At 40.3% G+C, this 9375-nt stretch overlaps 1 pseudogene; it reads right to left on the bottom strand.

The window, feature by feature from the left end:
• Nucleotides 1–214: 214 nt before the first annotated feature.
• Nucleotides 215–9375, bottom strand: part of LOC107675641 (membrane-associated guanylate kinase, WW and PDZ domain-containing protein 1-like) — a 117404-nt pseudogene continuing 108243 nt past the window's right edge.

Genomic DNA, 9375 nt, shown 5'->3' with positions numbered 1-9375 from the left:
ATACGCCTGATTCTGAGTACACACGTTACTCATAGTCCCAGTGAGCAGAGCAGAAACATATTCGCATCTTCTTTTAGGTGGACATCTTTCATAAATTCTTTTTTGTACAGAGAAAAGGCAACAGTATCCTTACCTACACAGGTTTGAAGTACATACAGTAATACAATTTGTACAAAAGACAGCAGCTGATACGTTCATTTTGATACAGTACTATTCAGATGACACTGAAGGGATTCCCTGTTCTCAGTCCTGTCGAAATGCATACGGCGGGTTTGCGGCCTCGCCTCAGGAGATCCTGGTTGGAGGTTTTCCTCCCAAATCCACCCTCTTTCCTCAGCGTTTTGAAAAGCTTGGCAATGCCGCTCTCGGACTCAGACTTCTTGACCTTGCGGTGGGAGTTGTTTTTGCTGCTGTCGGGGGATGGCGAGGGGCCGGGACGGTTGTTCCAGGAAGGCTGGTGCGGAGCGCTGGAATACAGCCCAGTTCTGCTGTCCCTCTCGCGTTCCCTCGCCGGATCATGTTGCCTGTCTTTCGGTTGCTGCTGCTTGGGCTGGGATGGTGTGTGATACTCTGATGTATAGCAGGACTCGGACGGATGATGAAAGGGGCCACTGACCAGCAAGGTCCTCACTTCCGAATGATTTTGTGGCCCGGGTGAGGGAGGGTAGCTGTCATTTGGGCCGTCTGGAAATAAATTAAGAAAGGCTTTACGTTAGGCCACTAAAAATACTTGGCTATCAACAGTTAAGATGTCACACAGAACTTTAACAAACAGACAGCACTGCATGTGGTCAAGCATAAAATTCATACAACATCTATACAAACAGTCAAGGGTTTGGACACACCCACTCTTTTATTAAATCAAGTCACCTAAATGAAAAAACTACACAAATGGATGTGTGGAAATTATGTAATGACCAAGAAAATGCAAAACAAATCCAAACTCTCTTATATTTATTTAGGTTTCTGCAAAGTACTGTACCCAGCCTTTGCCCTAAATTAAAGCTCTGAAAAACTATGATAAGATTCATCTGACCAGGCAGCTGTGAACGGCAGAAATCTCTACTGCTTAAGCGTGTCGTTTACAGACATGGGCGAGATGCAAAATCAGTGCTCCAAAAACCTTGCTTCTGGCAACACAGATATGCTGTGTTGGACACTTTGTGGTGTTTCTCATATGTGATCATGTTTTAGTACAGTTCGGTGGACAAAAAGTTTTAGAAAACATCTGTAAAACGAGATTTAGAGATGTGCAACATCAAGACAAAGTACACAATTCAGCACCCCAAATCCACTGGTTGCAGCAGAAAGACCTGCACTCTCGGGGTTACTGTTCCTAAATGCAAGGGTAATCGGGATGTTTCGGTCATAGCTGAGACGTTTTCAAGGTGGGCTAAAGACTTCCCCACTAAGAAAGGCACTGCATCATTCCCAGATGGGGAACTCCACACACTATCGATTCTAATCACGACACACACTTTACTGGTCACATATGTCAGGAAGTCTGTGGACCTCTGGAGGACACCCACAATCATCAGCTATGGTTGAAAAAGCAGACTCTCCTCCAAAGAACCTGGTCTATGTCCTTTTGAGGCCAGGTCCTCCATATCTCACTCAGGCAGATGGGTATTATATGTCAGATTCCTTTTTGATGTACTTTATTGCTTTGACTGAGGCAGTACAAAAGGCTCAAAATCAGGGTCAGGATGCATGGAAAGCACCTCTTGTGAGGATACATATCATAGGTCTTTATGTAGCTTTATTAGTTCTCACTTCAGTTGTCGAATTCCTAGGCAAGAATAGATGGTCATTGTAAATCCGTGCAAACTGTACTCCTAAATCCTAAAAAGCCTATAGCCAAAGCCTTTAGGATGCAGTCATCCTAGGCAAGAGCCTTGTCTTTTAGTGCTTTGGGGGCCACCCTCATGATGAAGACATGGGCTAACGGGTAGCTTACACCAACTACAATTGCCATTTAGTTCTGCAAGAGAATCAAAATATATCCTTTTTAACAGCTTTTCCTGAACGATTTTATTTTCCTGAATATGCAACTTTTTTTTTTTTTTTCGCGTGCTTCAAGAAATTTGCAGACGGATTCGAGCCTTATCATAGCAGAATCACTGCATGGCATCAACCAGCAGCAGGCAGAATAGCTTGAATCTTCAGACTCTTTCAGAAAGACACTGTCAGGACTTGCTGAACTCTGGCTGGGAGACGACATTCTGAGCTTCAAACTGTTAGAGACAAAGCTGTACTGTGTCGAGACTGATAGACTTGAACTGCTTGCGTCCGATGAGCATGTGCAGTGCTGGGGTCCCGAGGAGCACTGCTTTAGAGCATACTATGCCATACGTTGAGACAACAAAGATGAACAACGGTGTTAAAGTTCAGGGTAACAACAAGATGGGGTGATTAAAGAATATGTCTTCACAATGAACTGTACCAAATTACAAGGTGAAGCGGGTGCCAAATGTGCATTTCTGAAACCACTGACAATGGCAAATGCTTACAGATGTATCTTTAAGACAGCTGATTGTTCCTGGAAATTGCTGTTCATGACCAGCGTATTCAACTACAGTAATTGGTCTCATCCACATTATGGTTCATGCTATTTACCTACATAAACAGTACATTGTTTTTACTTAAATTAAAAGTTAGATTTTTGCAAGACGTGGAGGATAAACACCAATGACATTTTTCATGGCCTGATTGCTTATATTCATCAAGGGTGTTAATATTTGTGGAGGGCACTGTTTGTCATTACTGTAACACTCTGTTGGACCACTTAATGCTATGCTATATTGATTATTAAATGTTCATTAATCTGAAGATGAGCATATAATTTTATATAACAAGTTATATCTTTTTATCACAAGTCCAGAATACAAAATCGCACTCATTTCATTACTTGCTTATGGGTGAATCTAACAAAACTTGTTGTATGGGTAACAACAAAAGAAAATATATAATTCGCTTAAATGATAAAAACTAAGTCTATTGTAGTTTTTTTTTTGTTTGTGACCCAGGCAAGTTCTTGTAACATTCACCCATCTGTGTTATCAGCACTGCAGTGTCCACAACATCCACACACTGTCCATCACACAGGCATCCATCAGGAGCATGAATCCATTGCACCGCGATCAGAGGCCAGCAGCTGAATGGATTCACTGGGGTGAGATGAGAGCAGGTGAGGGCCACAACACGCGTGTGCCAAGCGGGGCTTATAACGTGTGACTGGGTGACAGGAAGGGTTGACACACAGAACGTCCTTTACAAACCGTGGCTTGGTTTTGACCCATTAGGTAGAAGCAGGGATCGCCCAGCTTATCATTCCTCAGACAGGCAGCGAGATGGGGGCCCATCATAGCTGAGGAGCCCGCCAGAGAACGAGAGATCAGGGAGAGAAAGAAACAGAGATAAATAAAGAGAAAGGAAGCATGCAGCACTCAGACAAATCACAAGTTTTATTTGCTGACTGAAGACTGTTCAGAAGAACTAGATGAAGATCTCGTACATCAGACTACCTACAGAGGCTGACTGATCACCAAGAATGATGAAAGGTTTAATGCTAGAGAACAAGAAGACAGTTCAGGATAAATTAAAACATTAAGACCGAACCCTTCGAAACAAAATGCAAACAGCACAAGACTTTAACTTGTTTGTTACCCACCATACTCTGGGACGGATCCGTCTCCTCTCTTCAGCACCAGTCGAGCTCGTCTGCCTCCAGTCTTGATCAGCTCGATGGCACGAGAATGCTTCATGTTTTTCGTACTTTCACCATTGATCTCTAGTATTTCATCACCAACCTGTAAACGAGGCGGACACCACCATTAGCTCATGGGAGGCCCAAGATGGCATCATGCTGATCTAGAAGTAATTTGTTATACTTCACATCTCATTTTAACGGTTTAAGCAGCTTTTATGTGACTGTGTTTTGCTTCAAGAACTGCAGCGTGTGTTAAGTTTAGGTGCACTCCTTCAGGAGCAAGCCTGGACTCCATTTGGACAGACATTTAGTCATTCTGGTCTACATATTTTATGCCATTTTGTATCAATGGCACATAAGAGAAAAGCTTTTTTGTTTTGTACAAAGAAAAAAAAAAAGTGCATTTTTCTTTCTTTTCAGAAAAACGTATGCTTGTTCTTCAGATGCTATTTTTTGGAAGAATCAGTGGGGAAAAGAAATGTGGTTTTTGCATGTACAGACTGTAATAAAGGGTGATAATGACATTTTTACAAACTGAATCAATGATTAATGGGAGTAAGTAAATACTTGTTTTAAAGTATGTTGCTCAGTTTTTAGTAATGTGTATTCTTCAACCTTGGTTACTTCCGACATTGATGCTTTGTAGAGCAATTTTCAGGTGATCGTAAAACAATAGATCAGAACTTACGGAATCTGTGATAAAGAATTGGTCACTTTGAAAAGTAACAGATCTTCAGGTAATGATGTACTAACGGGATTTTTTTAAATAAATTTTTTCAAATGATCTTGTACCCTTGAAATCATCAGTATTTATAGAAGCAATTTCAGAAGGCCTGCTTCATTACAGTTCTTCTCATGTCATGTTCATGTCATTTTCCTAAACAGTTCGTATTTATGAATTTCACACAAATTGCTGCAGACATGGATTGAGAGGAAGAGGGAGAGAGGAGGAGAACATGGGGACGGGTGCTGACATACAGTGCAGAGAGCAAGAGACGGACCAGCACAAAAAATAATCTGTATTTTTAGCACACACAAATATTTGGTAAAAATTTGCTTTAAATTCGACACATGCACCATGAAAAGAATTGTAATCTTGTCTTACCTTCATCTTGCCGTTCTTAGTAGCGGCTCCATCCTCAGCTAATCGCAGCACGTACAGATCCATGTTGTACTCCTTTCCTCCTCTCAGACTGAAGCCGAAACCTTTACTCTCCCTCTCCATATCAACCGAGTAATACTCTGCCTCCTAAACACACACAAACACAACCAAATCACTGAGCAATCCTGACTACTATTTATTTCTTTATTTTACAGTACATGCACTTAGCCAACAGACTGAGTAATATAAGCTAACTACATGGGTTAGGTTTAGGGACAGGTTCAGGGCTAGTTAACCAGATTTTTTCATTACTACAATAAGTACACATATGCACATGCAAAACAGGACTTTTTGAGAGAGGTGTAAAAAAAAAAAAAAAACTTTTAAAATTATTATTTTTTTAATGATACATCTGTAGGATGTTTCTCTTAGACAGCACTGTGATCAGATGGAGGCTTCTTCTTGCCAAACTTGTACTGGCTGCATGTACAGATGGTCATACACATACTGTAGAAGAAATGTTTTAAATCAGAACACACATGCAATGCTAAGCCTCCACACATCTAATATACCAAATAAAACTTTGAGTTTGTGCAATCTGGGAACCATAAGAATGGAATTCACAAACAATATACATTACATTTTCATTTGCTAATGAATTGAAAAAAAAAAAAATGTTCAGCCTGATATTTATGCCAAATGATGTGCTCTCAATAATGTTAAATTGTTGACATTTCAGTTTTGATAGAAAGCTCATCTCCAGATCAATATTCTATCTTGGAGACGTAAATTAGGATATTTGTGTTTGATATTCGATCAGGATGGAATAAATAGAGGATTCTTCAATCATTTAAACAAATGACGTTGTTGACATTTACACACATTTACGTTTTAAAAAGGAGAACAGTGTTACACTTAAATTATGACAATGAAAAAGGATAACAAATTAATATTATAAATAAAACATTATTAGTGCATGTTACATGTTTTCAGTGTAAGGTTAGGATTAAAGCTACACAGCAGTTATTTCAGTGGTTTTTGTCTTAATAAATCAGCAAATCTGTGTTTTGTTTTGTCATTATGAGGTATGGAGCGAAGATTGATGAGAAAATCTTTTTTTAGGCATTTTAGCATTCTCACTGATCCATATGTGCTTTATAGATGTAAAAAAAATAAATAATAAAAAATCTACAAATCATCAAGAAGCACACAAGTGAGTGCGGATCCTGTATTTTTCATTTGAAGTCATTTTGATTGATTTACACACCCTAGTAATTTCACATCTTTTTGATGTGTTGGCATTTTAGCATAAGGTTGCAAATTGTTTAAAAAGAAAAAAAATGGGTCTGAATACTTTAAGCATATGTTCAGCCTTAAGAACAGATAGTACAACAAAAGTAAGAAAAAAAGTTACAAAGCAACTGGTAATCTGCTAGTAGGAGTAGTCCGGATCCCTTAAGACATTTCTATCCCAGTTTAAGGAAGACTTCACAACCCGTCCCTCTTGATCTAGATACTGTGTGCATCACTGCTCAACACAGTGAGACCTGTCCTGTTTTCTGCTATAACACAGAGCCTCTCACCTGACTGTAGGATGCTGCTTGGGTCAGAGCTTGTTTGGGTTTGTTATTCCTGCTGGATGAACAAAGTCATGTTACCAAAACTTTTTTTATTATCATTATTATGAGTATCATTACTAAATCAGTGCATACATACATACAGTACATATATACGAATGTTGTACAGATCCTAGTTAAGTGTGTGTGCGTGTCTGTGTGAGAGAGTGTGTGTGTGCGTGTGAGAGTGTGTGTCTGTGTGAGAGAGTGTGTGTGTCTGTGTGAGTGAGTGTGTTTGTGTGTGCGCGTGCGTTTTTGTGACAAATGAGGACATAAATTTGTATAATGACAAAGGTATGACAGGTATTACAAGGAGAAGGTGACTTTTCAGGACATTACCCCATGTCCCCACTTTTCAAAACGCTTATAAATCACACAGAATGGAGTGTATTGAAAATCTGAAATAGCACAAAGTTTCCTGTGAGGGGTAGGTTTAGGGGTAGGGTTGGTGTAGGGCAATAGAATATACGGTCTGTACAGTATAAAAACCATTACGCCTATGGGATGTCCCCACTTTTCACAAAAACAAACCTGTGTGTGAGAGAGAGTGTCTGTGTTTCACCTGGGCTCTGTGTTGCCCTGAGGTGGGTGGGTGAGTGAGTGAGTGAGTGAGTGAGTGAGTGAGTGAGTGAGTGAGTGAGTGAGTGAGTGAGTGAGTGAGTGAGTGAGTGAGTGAGTGAGTGAGTGAGTGAGTGAGTGAGTGAGTGAGTGAGTGAGTGAGTGAGTGAGTGAGTGAGTGAGTGAGTGAGTGAGTGAGTGAGTGAGTGAGTGAGTGAGTGAGTGAGTGAGTGAGTGAGTGAGTGAGTGAGTGAGTGAGTGAGTGAGTGAGTGAGTGAGTGAGTGAGTGAGTGAGTGAGTGAGTGAGTGAGTGAGTGAGTGAGTGAGTGAGTGAGTGAGTGAGAGAAGAGATAAAAAGAGAGAGAGAGAGAGAGAGAGAGAGAGAGATTCACCTGGGCTCTGTGTTGCTCTGAGGTGTGTGTGTAGTGGTTATGGTGGCGATCTTCTCTGCATTGGTCAGTAGTGAAGCATTTGATGCCTCTGTTCGGTCAGAGAGAAAGACAGTTGCAATGTTTTAAAAGCACTGCTAAATCACACAGAAAATGCATGAAATGCAGCTACAGGCGGCAGTCATCAGGGTCCAAGCACGTGTGGAGAACATGACCAAACAGACAACTCTGAAGGGAAAGATCCTGTAGATTCATCTGAACTGTTGACCAATTTCAGCTCTTTCACGCAGCTGCACAGTTCGAGGCGTTTGTACATTTACAGTGCTGCCTCGCATCAGAAGCCAACATTTGATGGGTTTTCATATTGTTCCAATGTGAAAAAACTGCTAGGTTTTGTGACATTTTGCCCATGCACCTTGACTATGTTTTATTAGTTGTGTTCGGAACAGTGTTTCCCAACCCTGATCCCAGAGTCCCACAATCAATCTGCTGGGATTACTGTATAATCTCTAGATTCAGGTACGCTCAATGATTCAGATTCTAGGCCATTAGAAATATGAGTAAAAATTAATTAAAGCAAATTCATTCATCACAGTGCCACTTCTTATAAAATGTCCAATTCTTATAACATTTGGTAGAAAGAATAATAAAATTAACTTAAATGATTTTAGGAAATGGCTGCAATATAACAAAGAGTGAAAAATTTAAGGGGGTCTGAATACTTTCCGTACCCACTGTATATATATATATATATGCATGCATATACAGAGTTTGCTTTGAGCACTGCCTATCTCCGACCTCCCAACCATCTCTATCTGTGTTTTGATGAGGTGGTAAAATAGTCTTAAAATCAAACTGACCATGAGTATTGCATGTGTTCATGCGTGAGCGTTCAAAATATCCTGACGTGCCATTTATTTTTTTTGATCCGACCTACACGATCATGAGCAATGATTGGTTTAAGGCTGTTGCTGCATGATCAATCACTGTCCTCTAAACTGCATGCAATAAATAGTCAGAGCATCTTTCATAGAATTGGATGTTATCATCGATATGGGATGAATCAATGAATATATGTGCACTTTTCTGAACATTGCAGTGCATACATTATATTTTACTGAAACCATGGGTGTCGGAACCATTGTATGTGGGTGGGACAAGACCCAGCCATTTTTAAGACCAATGATATTGGACCCACTCACTTTTACTGTCTCTAATTGAGCGCATATGTTTGTTCACTTTTCAGAGCGCCGCCACTCAAATCCATTCCACTTGAGGAATGCTTTAATGAATTAAACTCAGTCATTTATGACACTATATTCTACAACAACAGCTCATTCTGTGTGTTAACATCATTACGCCATTTCAGTCACTGAACATGCGCAGAAACGTCCAGTTTCAGTTTTCAGTCCGATCAGGCGTTGACATGTCCTATCGAACGGATTAGAAAAGGTTCAAACCACGCCTCACAATCTGAATGAAATATCAATTGGATTTGGTCAGTTCATTGCGACGGATGTAGTTTCATGTGACTTCTTTATTCAGGCTGTGTTACTAGATTACAAACAGACTTTCAGGGTCTATGTACACGCAGCTACTGTTTCTCAACAGATTTGTTCATTTATTTTGGAACTAATTATTACGGACTTGATTTGCAACAATCAGTTATGAGAAAGTACAAATCACAGGAGGTCAGCAAGGAAGATGCTGCTTCTTCTGAAGCCTTTGCTACAGTTGCACATGTGAAACAGGAGTGTTTCATTGCTTCAGGGTCTGGCACCCTTGCCATCATGACACTCAACTGCCATCATACCTATGAGTTCCACGTTATTCCAGAGTACTTGAGGGGAACATGAGGCCCTCTGTAAAAACAGTGCGGCGTGATAATGACAGAAACAAGCAAATGCACACAGGAGCGGTGAAGAAAGAAAGAAATGAAAGGCCAAGAGGAGAAACCCCTGCAGCATTAAAGGGTTAGTTCACCCAAAAATGAAAATTAGC

This window comes from Sinocyclocheilus anshuiensis, unplaced genomic scaffold (assembly GCF_001515605.1).
Source record: "Sinocyclocheilus anshuiensis isolate Anshui unplaced genomic scaffold, SAMN03320099.WGS_v1.1 scaffold2110, whole genome shotgun sequence".
NCBI lineage: Eukaryota > Metazoa > Chordata > Actinopteri > Cypriniformes > Cyprinidae > Sinocyclocheilus > Sinocyclocheilus anshuiensis.
Note: the sequence above shows the minus strand (reverse complement) of the source record. Positions and strands in the feature narration are given on the sequence as shown.